This window comes from Schistocerca americana, chromosome 11 (assembly GCF_021461395.2).
Source record: "Schistocerca americana isolate TAMUIC-IGC-003095 chromosome 11, iqSchAmer2.1, whole genome shotgun sequence".
Classification (NCBI taxonomy): domain Eukaryota; kingdom Metazoa; phylum Arthropoda; class Insecta; order Orthoptera; family Acrididae; genus Schistocerca; species Schistocerca americana.
The window spans coordinates 176,825,047-176,846,852 of record NC_060129.1 but is presented as its reverse complement, the minus strand read 5'-3'; the positions used below and the strand labels follow the sequence as shown (position 1 = coordinate 176,846,852).

The 21,806-nt window shown below is 46.8% G+C and overlaps 1 protein-coding gene and 1 non-coding gene across 2 annotated transcripts in view; one reads left to right on the top strand and one right to left on the bottom strand.

Annotated features, from left to right (window-relative positions):
- LOC124553492 (protein PRRC2A-like) overlaps positions 1–21,806 on the top strand; it is a 1,723,518-nt gene that overhangs the window by 570,172 nt on the left and 1,131,540 nt on the right. The gene's annotated exons all lie outside the window — the stretch shown is intronic.
- Positions 3,064–3,137, bottom strand: Trnat-ugu. Its single transcript has one exon. It is a non-coding gene; the product is annotated as a tRNA-Thr (tRNA).

Here is a 21,806-nt window from a genome sequence, read left to right as displayed (position 1 = left end):
TCATAGTTATTCATAACAACTCATACGGATTTTCATGTAAATAATTTTTTTTTTGTTATAGATAAAAAATTGTAACAAAGTCAGTCATATACGAAATTCTGTTTCATATAAAAATACATATTTTTGTAGTATTTTATGTAAATATATATTCTAAATAATGTGAAAAATTGTCAATTTTCTTTGTTATAATTTTTACATTTAACAAAAAATCTCTTCTTCAGAAATGCTGTTCTTTAGAAATGCTTTTCTTGCCATTGCCAGTCTGCATTTTGCATCCTCTCCACTTCGGCCATCGTTAGGTATTTTGCTGCCCAAACAGCAAAACTCAATACCGAGCGAGGTGGCGCAGTGGTTGTGGCGCAGTGGTTAGCACACTGGACTTGCATTCGGGAGGACGACGGTTCAATCCCGTCTCCGGCCATCCTGATTTAGGTTTCCCGTGATTTCCCTAACTCGTTTCAGGCAAATGCCGGGATGGTTCCTTTGAAAGGGCACGGCCGATTTCCTTCCCAATCCTTCCCTCACCCGAGCTTGCGCTCCGTCTCTAATGGCCTCATTGTCGACGGGACGTTAAACACTAACCACCACCACCACCACCAGCAAAACTCATCTCTTTTACGTGTTTCGTCTCCTAATTTACATTACTGGCCATTAAAATTGCTACACTAACAAGAAAAGCAGCATTCGACAAATATATTATAGTAGAACTGACTGTGATTACATTTTACGCAATTTGCATGCACAAATCCTGAACAACCATCTCAGGCCGTAATAACGGATTCGATACGCCTGGGCATTGAGTCAAACAGAGCTAGGATGGCGTGAACAGGTACAGCTGCCCATGCAGCTTCAACGCGATACCACAGTTCATCAAGAGTAGTGACTGGCCTATTGTGACGAGCCAGTTGCTGGGCCACCAATGACCAGACGTTTTCAATTGGTGAGAGATCTGGAGAATGTGCTGGCCAGGGCAGCAGTCGAACATTTCCTGTATCCAGAGAGGCCCGTACAGGACCTGCAACATGCTGTCGGGCATTATCCTGCTGAAATGTAGGGTTCCGCAGGGCTCGAATGAACGGTAGAGCCACGGGTCGTAACACATCTGAAATGTAACGTCCACTGTTCAGAGTGCCGTCAATGCGAACAAGACGTGACCGAGACACGTGACCAATGGCACCCCATACCATCACGCCGGGTGATACGCCAGTATGGCGATGACGAATACACGCTTCCAATGTGCGTTCACCGCGATGTCGCCAAACACGGATGCGACCATCGTGATGCTGTAAACAGAACCTTGACTCATCCGAAAAAATGACGTTTTGTCATTCGTTGTCGAGTACACCATCGCTGGCGCTCCTGTCTGTGATGTAACGTCAAGGGTAACCGCAGCCACGGTCTCCGAGCTGATAGCCCGTGCTGCTGCAAACGTCGTCGAACTGTTCGTGCAGATGGTTGTCGTCTTCCAAACGTCCCCATCTATTGACTGAGGGATCGAGACGTGGCTGCACGATCCGTTACAGCTGTGCGGATAAGATGCCTGTCATCTCGACTGCTAGTGATACGAGGCCGTTGGGATCCAGCACGGCGTTCCGTATTACCCTCCCGAACCCACCGATTCCATATTCTGCTAACATTCATTGGATCTGGACCAAGGCGAGCAACAATGTCGCGATACGATAAACCGCAATCGCGATAGGCTACAATCCGATCTTTATCAAAATCGGAAACGCGATTGTACGCATTTCTCCTCCTTACTCGAGGCATCACAACAACGTTTCGCCAGGCAACGCCGGTCAACTGCTGTTTGTGTATGAGAAATCAGTCGGAAACTTTCCTGTCAGCACGTTGTAGGTGTCGCCACCGGCGCCAACCTTGTGTGAATGGTTCAAATGGCTCTGAGCACTATGGGACTCAACTGCTGAGGTTATTAGTCCCGTAGAACTTAGAACTAGTTAAACCTAACTAACCTAAGGACATCACACACATCCATGCCCCAGGCAGGATTCGAACCTGCGACCGTAGCGGTCTTGCGGTTCCAGACTGCAGCGTCTTTAACCGCACGGCCACTTCGGCCGGCTTGTGTGAATGCTCTGAAAAGCTAATCATTTGCATATCACAGCATCTTCTTCCTGTCGGTTAAATTTCGCGTCTGTAGTACGTCATCTTCGTGGTGTAGCAATTTTAATGGCCAGTAGTGTACTATCATCATCTGCACTCGATATTACTAAAGTGCTATAGTGGTCAGCGGGATCCCATAGCGGTTGCTTCACTTAATATATCAACTGACCGAATTTAAAAATTTTTAGTGCTGTGGTATCTACTCATATCGTTGTACGACGCACATCTTAGTAGATATGACGTCGTAAACAACTGAGATGCGTGCAAAACTACAATGTCTTCGACAATAAAGGTTTTACATGTTAACTTCGAATATTTAACACGTTATACTTGCATTGGCATCTTCCGCAGCAGCTGTTATAAATGGATTACTATTCGTTCCACCTACTTAAGCTTACGCAATTAATTAAAGAGGATTTTACACCAGACGCGTACCATTTTTATTTACAAAGCATCTTCTGTGGTCACTCTTCGAATTGTGCCATGAGTTTGTACACTTTTGGTTATTTTAGATTGAATGGAAACGAAATGAGTGCATGGCATTGTTGGCCGGGAGGCCCCATCCAGGGAAGTTCAGCCGCCAAGTGCGTGTCTTATTTCAGTCGACGCCATATTGGCGACTTGTGTGCCGGTGATGAGGATCAAATGGTGATCGGGACAACACAACACCCAGTCCACGAGAGGAGAAAATCTCTAACCCAGCCGGGAATCGAACCGGGGCCCGCTTGCATGGCCTAAGCAGGCGGACTGTTTTAGATTACAAAGAGAATTATGTACACACGTCTGTATCCAGTTCGCAGCATGACGACAGCAGGTGTAAATAAAAGCGAAACGCGGCTGACGTATAATTATCTTCAATTAACTGCAGTAATTACAATGAAATGAACACCCTTAGCTGCTTACAGGCGTTGACATACGTCAACGGGGACAGATGAAAATGTGTGCCCCGACCGGGACTCGAACCCGGGATCTCCTGCTTACATGGCAGACGCTCTTTCCATCTGAGCCACCGAGGACACACAGCATAGCGCGACATGTCCGAAAGAACAGGTACCACCTTAGTAAATAACTGCAGCAAGCTTAAGAGACAGTGTGATATTAGTAGTTCTCCCCTCACAAACATTAATATACGCTCAATAGTAAACGCCTGGTGGCCTAAAGTTATCGAACAATCGTAAAGTAAAGGAAATGAACCATCGCATAGCAGCGACAGAATCTATTATTCTTCATGAGTGCCGTTCTTGCGCGGTGCCTGTAAATCTCTATGTAGATGTATCGATTAATCACATAAAAAAGAATTCCGTGGTTTGAAGACAAAGGAGGCATTGGGCGCCTCACCTTTTACTGTCTGTATTCCACGAAAGGCGGACGCGGACTTGCTGCGTTTCCGCATCGGTATCTTATATTCTGTGTGAAAATATTCAGTAAATATGCTAATTGTTATTTTTACAATCAGAAAACATGTAGTTTCTTGTAATTGATTACGAATAGAGGACATTTTGACTGTTATGGGTTGGGTTGTTTTGGGGAAGGAGACCAGACAGCGAGGTCATCAGTCTCATCGGATTAGGGAAGGACTGGGAAGGAAGTCGGCCGTGCCCTTTCAGAGGAACCATCCCGGCATTTGCCTGGAGAGATTTAGGGAAATCACGGAACACCTAAATCAGGATGCCCGGACGCGGGATTGAACCGTCGTCCTCCCGAATGCGAGTCCAGTGCCTAACCACTGCGCCACCTCGCTCGGTTTGACTGTTATGTATAAAGTATTTAACCACAATGGTCATCTATTGTAATTTAATGTGAAAATGTACGTACCGTTAAAAAACGTGTGCTTATTTTAGTAAATTAACCTAGATGATTTCTATCTCCTCGTTTACTTGAATGTTAATTATTTTGTGTTAGTTGATCACCAGAAATTTCGATCACGCTGATGGGCCGAACGCAGCATGAGGCAGAAGGAACATTATCGTTTTCCTATTATTTCTGAATCAGCTCTTTTTTTTTAAATTTTGTAGTGTTGCATTTCTTTTAAAGTCTATAAATCTTCTGGTCCCTTAGTGTTGTTCCGGGTATGACTACATGGCGACTATAAAAATGCACATTTTTCTGAATTGTGTAGTGTTGCATTTCTTTTAAAGTCTACAAATCCTCTGGTCCCTTAGTGTTGTTTCGGATATGACTACATCACGAGTATAAAAATGCACAGAAATGATAATGTTTCTTCCGAATAATCTCAAATAAATCAATCTGCTGCTCTTGTTCAAAATAATCCAACCAGGTATTTAATGCTCAACGTATGTTATTATAACAGTGTAATCAATCCCTGGTTCTGTTGCCAAGTCGTTAAAGTCCGGAGCCGAGCGACCGCTACGGTCGCAGGTTCGAATCCTGCCTCGGGCATTAACAATAGAATGAGATTTTCACTCTGCAGCGGAGTGTGAGCTGATATGAAATTTCTTGACAGATTAAAACTGTGTGCCGGACCGAGACTCGAACTCGAGACCTTTGCCTTTTGCACTTGCCCGCGAAAGGCAAATGTCTCGAGTTCGAGTCTCGGTCCGTCACACAGTTTTCATCTGTCAGAAAGTATCAATGAAAAATAGTCTGGAACCGCGCTGCTGCTACGGTCGCAGGTTCGAATCCTGCTTTGGTCATGGATATGTGTGATGTCCTTAGGTTAGGTTTAATTAGTTCTAAGTTCTAGGCGACTGATGACCTCAGAAATTAAGTCGCATAGTGCTCAGAGCCATTTTGTTGCCAAGTGGCCCACCAAAATATCAACTTTTTCGACATTTCTCAAAAAAAAAATAATAATTTTAATAACAAATCTTTCTCTTTTTGCCCCCCCCCCTCTCCGCAAGAGCAACGCTACAAGAGGAACCTCTAATAATTGAACTTTACGTATGACCTCATTTGTAAAACAATTTGACATTACAACTTTTTCGACATTTCTCAAAAAAAAAATAATAATTTTAATAACAAATCTTTCTCTTTTTGCCCCCCCCCCCTCTCCGCAAGAGCAACGCTACAAGAGGAACCTCTAATAATTGAACTTTACGTATGACCTCATTTGTAAAACAATTTGACATTTGTAGCTGTTTTGTACGTGGCGTTCGGTTGTTTAAGGACTTTGGGGGGGTGGTGTGTAGTTTGAGGTACTGGAAACCAATGGCATGTCCTGCGAGAGTAAATAGACGAGTTTTAGAGGGCCGGTTACTCGCACTATGGTGAGCAACAGGTGAACTTGCGAATTATAGCAAGAAAGGGTAATTTGTTTTTCCACCTTGCGGCCTGTCTTGCTATCGGGACGTCGGGGTAGCGTTCGTCGACGACTCGGCCCTTCGCGTTGAAAGGTTGGCAGCATTGACGGGCGCCCCGTGACCCAGGCGTGACCCCTGACCCGAGTGCGGTCTCGCCGACCGCGATACAATGCGACGCTCCGCGCCACGCCCACATACCGGCACACGCGTTGTTTGATGCCGGCGGCTTCCCCTCGATGACGATCATTGTCAAGGCGTGTTTCCCCGTGTACCTATAGTGCGATTAAAATTACTGGGCAGTTGAGCGCGTCACTTGCTGCTACAGTGTTGCCACATCGGTTGCCGAACCGCTCGGCTACAGGCGACACACGAACACGCCGTGGTATGGTAACTTGGCAGACGTTGTTGACGTGTAACGCGAACGGCGCGAGGTGTGACGGAAATGCGGGATTGTCTGTCGAGAGCTGTTTTCCAGTGTCCAGTGACAACTGCGGCAGACGATGCGTTTTGCAGTCCCGAATTCAAACTCGTGTCCTAAGCTAACCATAGCCTTGTGATGTGCGATGTATCGGAGAAAACGGCGAATAGCAATCTGCGGCAGAACTAAAGTCGCGATCGCTTTGTTCACAGCGTAACAGACTAACCTGTAGGAGAGAGAAAAATCTCAGTTTCAGCACTAGAAGGAAACTGTAATTTCTAGCTGTCACTGCTTATCTGAAACTATCCTCACACCGCCCACAGGAGTTGCTGCATTACCCGGTAACTATAGGCGACGCCGGCCGTTGTGGCCGAGCGGTTCTAGGCGCTTCAGTCCGGAACCGCGCTGCTGCTACGGTCGCAGGTTCGAATCCTGCCTCGGGCATGGATGTGTGTGATGTCCTTAGGTTAGTTAGGCTTAAGTAGTTCTAAGTGTAGGGGACTGATGACCACAGATGTTAAGTCCCATAGTGCTCAGAGTCATTTGAACCATTTTGAACTGTACGCGACACAGGCAGATTCCAAATGAAAACAAAATAATAAGAAGAAAAATAAGAGCAAACAGAAAAGTCAGTGTATCGATGAAAACGAAGCAGCAAGGTATTAGAAATAAAAATTTACATTTAAACCACCTTAATTGATTAAATATATAAACGGAAGTCTTTTTATTAGATTTAGATATTTAAAACAATTAATATTATTTGCTGAGTTTGGAACCTACGGCATTCAGCACATCAACGTCGTCCCTTGGGGACCACACCGTGGTTCAGGTCGAAAAAAATCTATTTTCGATTTTCATCGTATTTCGATAGATTACGGTTTTATTTGGGTTCTCTGAAAAGGATTTTGCTGCAAAAAAATTTTTTTCGAGCATTTTCCTACCACGAGTTTTTATGTGCCCGCCCACATTTCTGTCACCCACTGTCAACCCACCCACTGTCAACTCTAAGACACATGGAGATGCCATAATTAGGAAAACAGAACTTGTAGGCTATGTTCAAAAACGTTTGCGAACAAGGCTGAGAAAACTAGCTATTGATATGAGAGGAAAAAAATTAGAAGATGGAAAATTGTTGACCGGACAGGGTCACTTAACTAAAACTGAAATAGAAGATTTGGAGGTAGCTGGCCGCTGTGGTCGAGCGGTTCTAGGCGCTTCAGTCCGGAACCGCGCTGCTGCTACGGTCGCTGGTTCGAATCCTCCCTCGGGCATGGATGTGTGTGATGGCCTTAGTTAGGTTTAAGTAGTTCTAAGTTCTAGGGGACTGATGACCTAAGAAGTGAAGTCCCATAGTGCTTACAGCCATTTGAACCATTTTAATTATTGTCTACTTATATAATCAGTATAATCTTAAAAAATTGTGATAATAATAATGATCTGAAAATAATTTAGTTTCGTGACTCCAACAGAATCGAATCCTTTATTTTTTACTCCTCAAAAATTTCATTTTACCCCTCAGGGGCTAATTACAACCAAGTTGGAAACCGCTGTTCTAGGGAGATGTTTTCGTTCTTAGATTGTGAAACGTTCCCTTAGAAAAATTAGACATGACTGTGTTTAAACTGACACAATATTTTTAGCGCAACGCAATCTGACTTTCAAAAATCCATACAAAAGAATGGTCCTGACTAACATTAACCTATACCTTTCACGAATCACTTACCTCACAAAAATCTTGGTTACTCGAACTACTGCACTACAGCGAGCGCCACTACTGCCAGCTAAATAAAAGATTCAAACTACGGAAGGCACTAACTACTGATAGGCATAGTTAGCCAATGAAAGATATTAATAGAGAACAAACAATGTATTTACCTTAATGGTCATAATATATATATATCAGTTCATGACATCCAGTCTTACAAATTTACTCTCTCTGATGGACACACGTCCGGATCATCCGCTCTCAAAACTCCGCCATCTGTCTCGCCACATCCACCAATGCTGGACCAGCCACAGACTGCACACAGCACAGCCAGTGATTTTCATACAGAGCGCTACGTGGCGTTACCAATATAAAAACTTAAACAGCCTACTTACAATTGTAATACAGTTGCATTATTTCACGTATGGCATCAGATATCTAATGACTTTTAGACATTCGGGAGGACGACGGTTCAATCCCGTCTCCGGCCATCCTGATTTAGGTTTTCCGTGATTTCCCTAAATCGTTTCAGGCAAATGCTGGGATGGTTCCTTTGAAAGGGCATGGCCGATTTCCTTCCCCATCCTTCCCTAACCCGAGCTAGCGCTCCGTCTCTAATGACCTCGTTGTCGACGGGACGTTAAACACTAACCACCACCACAACACCACCACTTTTAGATCGTATGCCACACCACGTACGAAGTACTGCATAATGCTCTTGTATAAGGGCTTGAAAATGACTTATTCTCGAAATAGGGAAAGGGCACAACTATTAAAAGATATAATTGTACAGTGCACTAGAGACAAAGTTTTCTTTCACAAAACCTTCGTTGGTTTCGTTTATGTATACAAGTTTAATTGCGTCGTTGCATTTCGTCGGTGTGTATTTTCTCACAGCAACTGTCACGAGCCATTTTCTAGCTTCGGTGGAATTACACGGAATCCACCGGTGTCAGATATTTGTGATAGCGAACTGGAGTTCAAAAAGCGTACGACTGCAGCCTCCGATGTGTCTAATGGTGTCCGTATGTCACGGAATGCCACGCACCAATCTTCACCAATTCTCTCGACGGCGAGTGTTCATCAGAGACAAGGGTATCGTCAGGAGTGCCCCAGCGAAGTGTGACAGGACATCTCTTGTTCTCTGTATACATAAATGATTTGGCGGACAGGATGGGCAGGAATCTGTAGTTGTTTGCTGATGATGTCGTGGGGTACGGTAAGGTGACGAAGTTGAGTGACTGTGGGAAGATATAAGACGACGTACACAAATTTCTACACTGATGCTCACAAATTAAGCACAATTGCAGAAGTTGGTGCCACACAACGTGACACTACACAAAACTTGCGCTAATAGCATAGACACATAGGGAACACACACGACACAGGTCTGTAAGTCCACGGTATTGGTGATAAGCTGAGAAAACAGTCCCGAAACGGCTTGAACCGCGATTTCAAAATGGTTCAAATGGCTCTGAGCACTATGGGACTTAACATCTTAGGCCATCAGTCCCCTAGAACTTAGAACCACTTGAACCTAACTAACCTAAGGACATCACACACAACCATGCCCGAGGCAGGATTCGAACCTGCGACCGTAGAAGCAGCGCGGTTGCACACTGAAGCACCTAGAACCGCTCGGCCACCAAGGCCGGCGAACCGTGATTTATTTTCAAAAAAATATTCGTAAGAATTTATTGTATATACTAGCGATTCATCAAGTACATTAACACATTTAATCACACTATGTAAGAATGGAAGTAGTTGCCAGGGAGTAACTGATGAAATCATAAGCAAATTCCTTTTTAACAAATGGGAATTTATTCACTTTAATGGTGCCTTTTAAAAAAGAAACAGATTTAAAATTTATAATCAGAAAGCACCCTCTAAATATCAAGTTACAATTTATTCAGAGGCAGGAAGAAACAAGTTTTTGAGTGTATGAGCTTTCGGGAAGAGAACCTTGCCGCTCCCTTTTAACACGGCCGTAGTCACGACCGCCCAGAACAACCTCTGAAAGACTACACTGGTGCAAATCTGCAACACACCAGATTACTTTAAACTTAAAGTTTTAACACTTTACACAAGCACACAAACTATGCACCCCCGTAGGAGGGATGGAAATGGTACAAAACACTCACATTAAAATTATTTGCCACCGAAGGTGCAACTTGATTTTAACTTCTAAGAAAAGTAATACGGTGGAAGGGTGGCAACTTTATATACTAAAATGACCATTTAAATAAAAGCCCATGATATGTAATGTTACATAAAGTTATACAAGATTTGACAAACAAGTTAACATGCTCTACAGTGCACAGATACCGCCTCTAAAGATGATAGGGAAGATCAAAACATATTTGAGGAATTAGGCCGTTAAACTCCAAGCAATAAATTCGTTAACACCAAATCCGACAAACATGACAGAGGCAGCTACTATCGTACGGCAGATTGATAGGGAGATTACCGAACAACCCGAACTGCAGGTTGCTCTAACCCGCCCCTACTCCACAAGGGAAAAACGGACCACTCAATTCATAAACAACGACCTAACCGCGGGTGGACAAACGGAGAAGAATGGTGGGACGACCCCAGAAACAAAACGGCTGGTGAGCTCACCGAGAAAACAAGTAGAATTTAACAAGTAAATGAAATAACATATCATCAATCAAAAATGGTTCAAATGGCTCTGAGAACTATGGGTCTTAACATCTCAGGTCATCAGTCCCCTAGAACTTAAACTTAACTAGGTTCGAATCCTGCCTCGGGCATGGATATTTGTGATGTCCTTAGGTTAGTTAGGTTTAACTAGTTCTAAGTTCTAGGGGACTAATGACCTCAGCAGTTGAGTCCCATAGTGCTCAGAGCCATTTGAACCATTTGCTCTCGTGTCGGCCGCGAAGCCACTACCCCTCGCTATACGGCGCGGCCCACTGGACTCACGTGGCGACCTCACATGCGCCGGCGCTCAAGGCGGACAAGTCATCTCGTGTCTCAGTGCGCGACCGACCAACCGGCCGATCCAACCGTCAATGACCGTTGCCTGAGCAAACTCGAGCAGACTGGCGACCTAACGCGCAGACTCAGATGCAGGAACTCAGCCCCGACCGGGCGACCACTCGCTGAGTTCTCTTACTGGCGGAGTGGAAAGACTCTCATTTTGCCGGCTTTAAAGGTTGATCCGAACGACACTCAAACTAGCACTCCCAACGACACACAGACACTAACTGCCTAACAAATGCGGACGAGAGACTGGCCCAGACTGATTTTTTTTTCCCCCTTTATTGTAATTTTCATCACCTTATACAAGGCGGGCTGGCAGCAGCTTAATACGCGGCTCTTCAGCCGTATGGGGTACAATAATATGATATAGGTGACACAGACAATACAAAAAGTGGCGGGCAAAGAAAGTAGTTACAAAAAACAAGAAGCCGTTCACGTTGGACGATAAAAACACTAACACTTGTTGACACGGCGAACAAAACACGGAGAACGGCGACGGCACATGTGAACAGTTGAGTTGTAACTGCACGAAACACAAAACGAAGCACACACTCTAGACACTGATGGCGATGATCTCCGGCGCGCGAATGTTCACTATGCGTGTGCGAGGCCGGGGACCTGCCAAGAGAGGCGGAGGAGGAAGGGGAGTGGGAGAGGGGAAAGCAGAGATGCCACGGGCAGGGGAGAGAGGGGGGAGGGAGGAAGGGGGAGGGGAAGCCTGGGGGGAAGAGGGGTGGAGGGAGGGGCCGGGGGAAAAGGAAAGAGAAGGGTAGGGAAGGGAAGAGAAGGGAGGGAGGGAGGGTGCCTAAAGGAAAGGACACCGGAAGTGGGGGGGGGGGGCAGGGTCAAAGTTGATAGGAGGGGTAGATGGAGGGGAGGAGGACATCATCAGGGAGGGGGAGCTGGCGGAAGCCACCTTGGGAGAGAGTAAGGAGGGTGGAGAGATGGAGACCGGGCGGGACGTGGGAGTACAGGCGCGGCAGCAGGCGGGGATGGGAGAGGATCGGGGATACGAGCGGGTGAGGAGGATCAAGTTTACGGGAGGTGTACAGGATCCGTATCCTTTCAAGGAAAAGGAGGAGGTGGGGGAAGGGGATGAGATCATACAGGATCCGCGTGGGGGAGGGCAGACGGATGCGATAGGCAAGGCGAAGAGCATGGCGTTCAAGGATTTGGAGGGATTTATAAAAGGTAGGGGGGGCGGAGATCCAGGCTGGATGGGCATAACAAAGGATAGGGCGGATGAGGGATTTATAGGTGTGGAGGATGGTGGAAGGGTCCAGACCCCACGTACAGCCGGAAAGGAGCTTGAGGAGACGGAGTCGGGAGCGTGCCTTGGCTTGGATTGTCTGGAGGTGGGGAGTCCAGGAGAGGCGACGGTCGAGGGTGACGCCAAGGTACTTAAGGGTGGGAGTGAGGGCGATGGGACGGCCATAGACGGTGAGATAGAAATCAAGGAGGCGGAAGGAAGGGGTGGCTTTGCCTACAATGATCGCCTGGGTTTTCGAAGGATTGACCTTGAGCAACCACTGGTTACACCAAGCGGTGAATCGGTCAAGATGGGATTGGAGAAGGCGTTGGGAGCGTTGCAGGGTGGGGGCAAGGGCAAGGAAGGCGGTGTCATCGGCAAACTGGAGAAGGTGGACGGGGGGTGACGGCGGCGGCATGTCCGCCGTGTACAAAAGGTACAGAAGGGGGGAGAGGACGGAGCCTTGGGGCACACCGGCGGAGAGGAAAAAGGTGTAGGAATCGGTTTTATGGATGGTGACATAGGAAGGACGGCGGGAGAGAAAGGAGCCGATCAGACGGACGTAGTTAATGGGAAGAGCGAAGGTTTGGAGCTTGAAGAGGAGACCGGAATGCCATACGCGGATATGCACGTTCGAGGTCCAGGGAGAGGAAGATTGCGGAGCGACGGGAATTAAGCTGTTCGGAAAGGAGATGAGTGAGGTGAAGGAGAAGGTCGTCGGAAGAGAAGGACGGCCGAAAGCCACACTGGGTAACGGGAAGGAGGCGGTGCTGGCGGAGATGCTGGTGGATGCGTCGGGTGAGGATAGATTCCAGGACCTTGCTGAAGACCGAGGTAAGGCAGATGGGACGGTAGGAGGAGACGGCGGACGGCGGTTTGCCAGGTTTAAGGAACATGAGGATACGGAAGGTTTTCCACAGGTCGGGGTAGTAACCGGTGGACAGGACTACATTGTAGAGCCTGGCCAGGGTGGAGAGGAAAGAGACAGGAGCTTCACGAAGGTGACGGTAGGTGGCACGATCGTGACCAGGAGCGGTGTTGCGTTTTGTGCGGAGTGTAGCAATGAGATCCTGTGTAGTGATAGGGGCATTGAGTTCTGTGTGTGCAATGTTGTCCAAGTACTGGAAACCAGGAGCGAGGGGAGGGACAGAGGTGTCAGTTCGATCGCGGACATCCGGGAACAGGGAGTAATCGAACTGGGGATCATCGGGGATGGAAAAGACATCGGAGAGGTAGGAGGCAAAGTGATTGGCCTTACTAAGGGTGTCAGGGAAGGGGTGATCATCATGGAGAAGAGGATAATAGGGGGAGGGTTTAGTTCCGGTAAGGCGACGGAAGGCCGACCAGAACTTGGACGAGTTGATTGGCAGGGTAGCAGCCCAGACTGACCAACTGGCGAGCTCATAGCGCCCCTTAAATGCACATAACAGGCAACCTTTCCCCTTTCCCGCCAGAGGGAGACACCAAAGCTGCGATTGCCACAGCGGCGCCACCGCCAGAAACGGAGGCCGACTGCTTCACACTACGCGCTGCGGCGCGCTCTTCAAAATAGCAAATCTTACCACAGCTCAGAATCACTTCACATATTATGTGACCAACATCCTGAATCACCCTCTGTACACACAATCTGTCGCCACTGACAGCCCTACGCCGCAAAGAGACCACTCAGCACTCGGTAATTGGCTTATTTCCCCGCGCACTCCGCGGTCGAACGCTTCGGCCCCTCCCTCCATATTCCGACGCACCCCTGCCGGCCGAAATTCCACCCCCAATTCACTGAGTTCGCTGACCCTCGCCAGCTCCCCTGAAAACCCAACACAGTATTATGCAGCCACACTCGTCACACGCACCCCCCACCCCACCACCCCCTCACGACGATTGACGCTTCACCCACTGACGGTCGATTACTGCACCGTGTTCAGTTTCGATTGTGGCAGATCGATGTATCGACACACTCCAGTTAGCCGGCGTTGAAAGGTCCTCCTTGATCCGAACGAAAGGCATACTAGCACTCCGAACGACACTAGCTGCCTCACAACTGCGCCCGAGAGACAGACCAGCAAGCTGGGGACGAGAGACTGATGCAGACTGACCAACTGGTGAGCTCACAGCGCCCCTTAAATGCACGTGAACAGGCAACCTTTCCCCTTTCCCACCAGAGGGAGACACCAAAGCTGCGTATATAAAACATTCTCGGTATTCCTGCCGCGTCAGTTCTAGATAAAATCTCGAGACTTCGACGATTACCTCCATCGTCATCGTCAGGAGCTGCTGTGGTAGCCTCTATATAGCCCGAAGACGGCTTCTCATTGGTCGGCTTATGATTGGTAGAGGGATGATAGAGTGACTATACAAGGCCGATGTACTTGAGGGCAATGTTATAGGAAGGGAAGAGGATGTAGATGAAGATGAAATGGGAGATAAGATACTGCGTGAAGAGTTTGATAGAGCACTGAAAGACCTGAGTGAAAACAAGGCCCCGGCAGTAGACAACATTCCATTAGAACTACTGACAGCATTGGGAGAGCCAGTCCTGACAAAACTCTACCATCTGGTGAGCAAGATGTATGAGACAGGCGAAATACCCTCAGACTTCAAGAAGAATATAATAATTCCAATCCCAAAGAAAGCAGGCGTTGACAGATGTGACAATTGCCGAACTATCAGTTTAATAAGTCACGGCTGCAAAATACTAAGGCGGAATATTTACAGACGAATGGAAGAACTGGTAGAAACCGACCTCGGGAAAGATCAGTTTGGATTGCGTAGAAATATGGGAACACGTGAGGCAATACTGACCCTACGATTTATCTTCGAAGCTAGATTAAGAAAAGGCAAACCTACGTTTCTAGCATTTGTGGACTTAGTGAAAGCTTTTGACAATGTTGACTGGAATACTCTCTTTCAAATTCTGAAGGCGGCAGGGGTAAAGTACAGGGAGCGAAAGGCTATTTACAATTTGTACAGAAACCAGATGGCGGTTATAAGAGTTGAGGGGCATGAAAGGGAAGCAGTGGTTGGGAAGGGAGTGAGACAGGGTTGTAGCCTCTCCCCGATGTTATTCAATCTGTATATTGAGCAAGCAATAAAGGAAACAAAAGAAAAATTCGGAGTAAGTATTAAAATCCACGGAGAAGAAATAAAAACTTTGATGTTCGCCGATGGCACTGTAATTCTGTCAGAGACAGCAAAGGAGTTGGAAGAGCAGTTGAATGGAATGGACAGTGTCTTGAAAGGAGGATATAAAATGAGCATCAACAAAAGCAAAACGAGGATAATGGAATGTAGTCTAATTAAGTCGGGTGATGCTGCGGGAATTAGATTAGGAAATGAGACAATTAACATAGTAAAGGAGTTTTGCTGTTTGGGGAGCAAAATAACTGATGATGGCCGAAGTAGAGAGGATATAAAATGTAGACTGGCAATGCCAAGGATAGCGTTTCTGAAGAAGAGAAATTTGTTAACATCGAGTATAGATTTAAGTGTCAGGAAGTCGTTTCTGAAAGTATTTGTATGGAGTGTAGCCATGTATGGAAGTGAAACATGGACGATAAATAGTTTGGACAAGAAGAGACTAGAAGCTTTCGAAATGTGCTACAGAAGATGCTGAAGATTAGATGGGTAGACCACATAACTAATTAGGTGGTATTGAATAGGATTGGGGAGAAGAGGAGTTTGTGGCACAACTTGACTAGAAGAAGCGACCGGTTGGTAGGACATGTTCTGAGGCATCAAGGGATCACCAATTTAGTATTGGAGGGCAGCGTGGAGGGTAAAAATGGTAGAGGGAGACCAAGAGATGAATACACTAAGCAGATTCAGAAGGATGTAGGCTGCAGTAGGTACTGGGAGATGAAGAATCTTGCACAGGATAGAGCAGCATGGAGAGCTGCATCAAACCAGTCTCAGGACTCAAGACCACAACAACAACAACATGATTGGCCGGCGATTACGCACTGCTGTCTCAGACGGTGTCACAGTGTGCGCCGGTGGCTCCACCGCTTCCGTTTGAACGTAAACCTTGGAAGGAACGTCTCTGCTGCTTCTCTGCATCAAGCGCTCGTTTCCACGCACAGCTCAGATGGTATCCGCTATCGCGATTAAAGTTCTTTTGGCTCAATCTTATTTCAACAGCCTCCTTAATAACAGAATCCCAGTACGTGGAGGCATCGGACAGAATTTTAGTTTCATCTAGGAATATTTTATGTTTGTTCGTGAGGCTGTGCTCCGCAATTGCCGATTTCTCCAGTTCTCTATTTTTAATACGGCGGTCGGAAACGGTACGAATCGTCTGACCTATACAGGGTGTTACAAAAAGATACGGCCAAACTTTCAGGAAACATTCCTCACACACCGCCAGTTCATACGGCACTGCTTACGTGTTTGGGGTAAACCTTTTTTATTTTTCGTCATAGCCTCCTTTTAGACTTACGCACTTCGTCCAAAGCTGTTCTAATTCGTTGATCCCTTCCGAATGATAGGAATTGTCCAAGTCTGCAAAATAGCTATCAGTTGCTGCAATCACCTCCTTGTTTGAATAAAATCTTTGTCCTGCCAGCCATTTCTTCAAATTGGGGAACCGAGGGAGCCAAGTCTGAAGAATAGGGGGATGTGAAACGAGTTGGAATCCTATTTAAATTAATTTTGCGACCGCAACTGCTGAGGTGTGTGCTGATGCATTGTCGTGATGGAAAAGTACTTTTTTGCGGTGCAATCGCCAGCATGTTTCTTGCAGCTCGGTCAAATAACGATGAACAATATGCACGTGTAATAGCTTTACCGTTTCCAAGATAGTCGATGAGGATTACCCATTGCGAATCCCGAAACACAGTCGCCATAACCTTTCCGGCCGAAGGAATGGTCTTCGCCTTTTTTGGTGCAGATTCTCCCTTGCTAACCCATTGTTTAGATTGTTGTTTGGTATCAGGAGTATAGTAATGTATCCATGTTTCATCCACACTGAGGAAACGACGCTGGGAGTCCTTCTTCCTGAACTGCTGCAAACCATCCTTGCAACACTTCACACGATTCCATTTTTGGTCAAGCGTGAGCAGTCGCGGAACCCATCTTGCGGATAGCTTTCTAATGTCCAAATGTTTATACAAAATATTATGCACGCGTTGATTTGAGATGCCCACAGCACTAGCAACCTCACGCACCTTAACTCTTCTGCCATCCATCACCTTATCATGAATTTTATCAATGTTTTGTTGAGTCGTAACCTCCACAGGGCGTCCAGAACGTTCAGCATCACTTGTGCCCATATGGCCACTCCGAAAATTTTGAAACCACTTGTAAACTGTTCTAATCCAAGATGGAGAGTCAGCATAATGTTTATCGAGCTTCTCTTTACTCTTCCCCTGAGGCGTTTTGCCTTTCGTAACGTAATCACCACACGAAATTATTTTTCGTCCATTTTTTGACAATCACTCGACTTCCTTGATTCACACGAATGCCAAACACAAAGAAATAGACCAATATGGCTGAAACTCGGTGTGCGTTCTTTCCAAAGATGCTGCTAACTAAACATGACCTCGATACGCGCCGGTGGTGCCATCTCTCGGACTTTGCACGGACTCTTCAAACACCCCTCGTATAATGCCACGTACCTCCACAAACCAACCAACAAACTGTGGGATGCCTTCACAGTCAGTGATGCATTTCGTTCCAAAATCGGACATCAAACTGTTAAGCAGGTGGTCGCAATGGTTCGGCTCATCAGCGTATTGAGAGGATAATGACTGTTCTTCAGTTACAGAATTTTATGGTGAGTAAATTGTACGGTAGCGTAATAATCTAACACAGATTATTAATACAGTACTGACCAGATTTTATCAATTGCAACACTCTCAAGTCTGCATAGGATATTTGTTACAGCTCGAAGAAAATTTTTTTCGTGTTTATTTAAGTAATCTGTAACAAATGACTGCCTGTTTCTTTCACTGGATCATACTTCTTCGTCGCGTCTACGAAGTGAAGGCGGCGCGTCTAACAGAATAGCAGGCTCGAACTTACGTGACATGATTTGTGTACAAATTTTACGCCGTTTGTAAGTTCTTGGCGGCTTATAAATAGTCGCTGCAGCTACCGGTCCAAGAGAATCCATTATTGACACATCGATCCAATTTATTACTTCCGTAGCAAAGTTCGCCCGAATGACGAGAAAGCGCAGTCGAGTAATATTCACGAACTTCGGCGGCCACGAAATTGCTCTGTGACCTCGCAGACGTCGATTAGGGAATACATTGTTTACGGTCTGTCCGTCATGTGTACAGCTAAACAAAGGCCGGAAAGAGACTGAAAAATTAATTTGGAGAGGTACTACTGAGTAGCAACACATTTCCGTCTAGTTCGCACTTTTGTGGGTCTCAGCAGTCTTCGTCCGGATTTAATGAGCCATCTTCATAACAGAGCAGCCCGTGCAACTTACGTCCTCAATTATTTACTGGCTGTATTCCAATCCCTACCTTCACATACGGTTTTTACCCTCTACAGCCCGCTCTAGTACCAACCACGTTATTCCGTGATTTCTTAACACAAGTCCCATCATATTGCCCCTCCTTCCTGTCAATATTCTCCATATGCTCTCTTCCTCGCTCATTCTGCGAAGACCCACCTCATTTCTTATCTCCTTACTCCACAATGTTTTGAAAATGCTTCTGCAGTACCACATCCCAAACGCTTAACTTCTCTTACGTACCGCTTTTCTCAAAGTCCATGTTTCACTACTACACAGTCCCGTGCTCCAAACATCCATTCTCAGAAATTCATTCCTCTTAGTTTTAGTTACATCATGTACCGTACATCATTTTCCCGATTATTTTATCGATACGATGTGGAACAAGTCAGATTACAAGATATACACTACTGGGGCATTAAAATTGCTACACCGGAAAGAAATGCAGATGATAAACGGGTACTCATTGGACAAATATACTAGAACTGACATGTGATTACATTTACACCCAATTTGGGTGCATAGATCCTGAGAAATCAGTACCCAGAACAACCACCTCTGGCCGTAATAACGGCCTCCATACGCCAGGGCATTGAGTCAAGCAGAGCACGGATGGCGTGTACAGGTACAGCTGCCCATGCAGCTTCAACACGATACCGCAGTTCATCGAGAGTAGTGACTGGCGTATTGTCACGAGCCAGTTGCTCGGCCATCGTTGACCAGACGTTTTCAGTTGGTGAGAGATCTGGAGAATCTGCTGGTCAGGGCAGCAACCGAACATTTCCTGTATCCAGAAAGACCCATACAGGACCTGCAACATGCGGTCGTGCATTATCGTGCTGAAATGTAGGATTTCGCGGGGATTGAATGAAGGGTAGAGCCACGGGTCGTAACACATCTGAAATGTAGCGTCCAGTGTTCAGAGTGCCGTCATTGCGAACAAGAGGCGACCGAGACGTGTAACCGATGGCACCCCATACCATCACGCCAGGTCATACGCCAGTATGGCGATGACGAATACACGCTTCCAATGTGCGTTCACCACGATGTCATCCGAACAAATGACGTTTTGCCATTTGTGCACCCAGGTTCGTCGTCGAGTACACCATCGCAGGCGCTCCTGTCTGTGATGCAGCGTCAAGGGTAACCGCAGCCATGGTCTCCGAGCTGATAGCCCGTGCAGCTGCAAACGTCGTCGAACTGTTCGTGCAGATGGTTGTTGTCTTGCAGACGTCCCCATCTGTTCACTCAGGGATCGAGACGTGGCTGCACGATCCGTTACAGCCGTGCGGATAAGATGCCTGTCATCTCGACTGCTAGTGATACGAGGCCTTTGGGATCCAGCACGGCGTTCCGTATTACCCTCCTGAACCCACCGATTCCATATTCTGCTAACAGTCACTGGATCTCGACCAACGCGAGCAGCAATGTCGCGATACGATAAACCGCAATCGCGATAGGCTACAATCCGACCTTTATCAAAGTCGGAAACGTGATTGTACGCATTTCTCCTCCTTACACGAGGCATCACAACAATGTTTCACCAGGCAACGCCGGCCAACTGCTGTTTGTGTATGAGAAATCGGTTGGAAACTTTGCTCATGTCAACACGTTGTAGGTGTCGCCACCGGCGCCCACCTTGTATGAATGCTCTGAAAAGCAAATCATTTGCATATCACAGCATCTTCTTCCTGTCGGTTAAATTTCGCGTCTGTAGAACGTCATCTTCGTGGTATAGCAATTTTAATGGCCAGTAGTGTACATTCCCGAACTTTTGTAACCTGGAACGTAAAGACGGTACGCAATTAAGAAGTACTACCCTCCCGTGTGGAGACTGACATGTGTTTCTTTCAATTCGTTTATTCGATACTTGTCGTCCTCTTGTCCTTACAAATGTTTCCCTAAAGTTTCATCGCCCTACGACCACTAGTTCTCCACCGGCGCCCCCTCAAGTGGCGAAAGTTTAATTACATCCACCGCTGTATATGGGAGGGAAAGTTTGAGTAGGGACACTTAGGTAGAAACGAGATGGCTTCGCAGTCAGGCAGCGCCGTAAAGCACGCGTTGGGAACGTCTGCTGACGCGCCAGGGGTCAAGAGGTCACACACACTTCCATACCATCCAGACGGGTCACTAGTTATTTTACATCACACACTATTCTCCTCGTATACCAGGTCACATAAACACTGCGCATAGAAATTTACAAAGTACATCCCTACCGACGTTCAACTAAAATTTTGTGCTTCGCATACTGCTCCGTTTCTATGGCTCTGCACCATAGGGTCTGTGGTGCAGGTGTCGCGTGCTTACCTTCTCCTCCATCCTTTTCCTGACATCACACACATCCACGCCCGAGGCAGGATTCGAACGTGCGACCTTAGCGATCGCGCGGTTCCAGACTGTAGCGCCTAGAACCGCTCGGCCACATCGGCCGGCTCAGCTTTCGTGACAAAGTTTCTGCACTGCTCGAAGTTCGGACATTGACTCCAGCGTTCTCAGCCATGGCAACAGTAACTTCTTCAACAATCTGTTGCGCTGTTGGTCGTCGGCTCTCCCATTACAAATTCCTGCATCGTCAGTGAATTCCAGCTTCCGAATCGTATTCGCCGGCCGTGGTGGCCGAGCGGTTCAAGGCGCTACAGTCTGGAACCGCGTGACCGCTACGGTCGCAGGTTCGAATCCTGCCTCGGGTATGAATGTGTGTGATGTCCTTAGGTTAGTTAGATTTAACTAGTTCTAAGGGAGTGATGACCTCAGAAGTTTAGTCCCATAGTGCTCAGAGCCATTTGAACCACTTTAGATTCGTGTTCTTCAACCCCAGTGCGCTCTGGGGACCTGTCGGCATTCCCGCAGAGCGTCAACACTGGCGAATAGGAGCAGCAGTGTCGCTGTTAAATGAGAAAAGATACCACCAAGCTATATCTAGAGCATGTCTTTATTCTACCACACGACTAGTTTCGGCGACACATTACCGCCATCCTCAGGCCCCACCACTGCCAAAAGAGTGTTTGATTTCCTGAGGACAGCAGTAAGGTATCGCCGAAACTAGTCGTGTGGTATAATAAAATTCTCTCCTGACACACAAAGAAAGAAAATATGTTATGTGGACATGTGTCCGGAAACGCTTACTTTCCATCTTAGAGCTCATTTTATCACTTCTCTTCAAATCACATTAATCATGGAATGGAAACACACAGCAACAGAACGTACCAGCGTGACTTCAAACACTTTGTTACAGGAAATGTTCAAAATGTCCTCCGTTAGCGAGGATACGTGCATCCACCCTCCGACGCACGGAATCCCTGATGCGCTGATGCAGCCCTGGAGAATGGCGTGTTGTATCACAGCCGTCCACAATACGAGCACGAAGAGTCTCTACATTTGGTACCGGGGTTGCGTAGACGAGAGCTTTCAAATGCCCCCATAAATGAAAGTCAAGAGGGTTGAGGTCAGGAGAGCGTGGAGGCCACGGAATTGGTCCGCCTCTACCAATCCGTCGGTCACCGAATCTGTTGTTGAGAAGCGTACGAACACTTCGACTGAAATGTGCAGGAGCTCCATCGTGCATGAACCACATGTTGTGTCGTACTTGT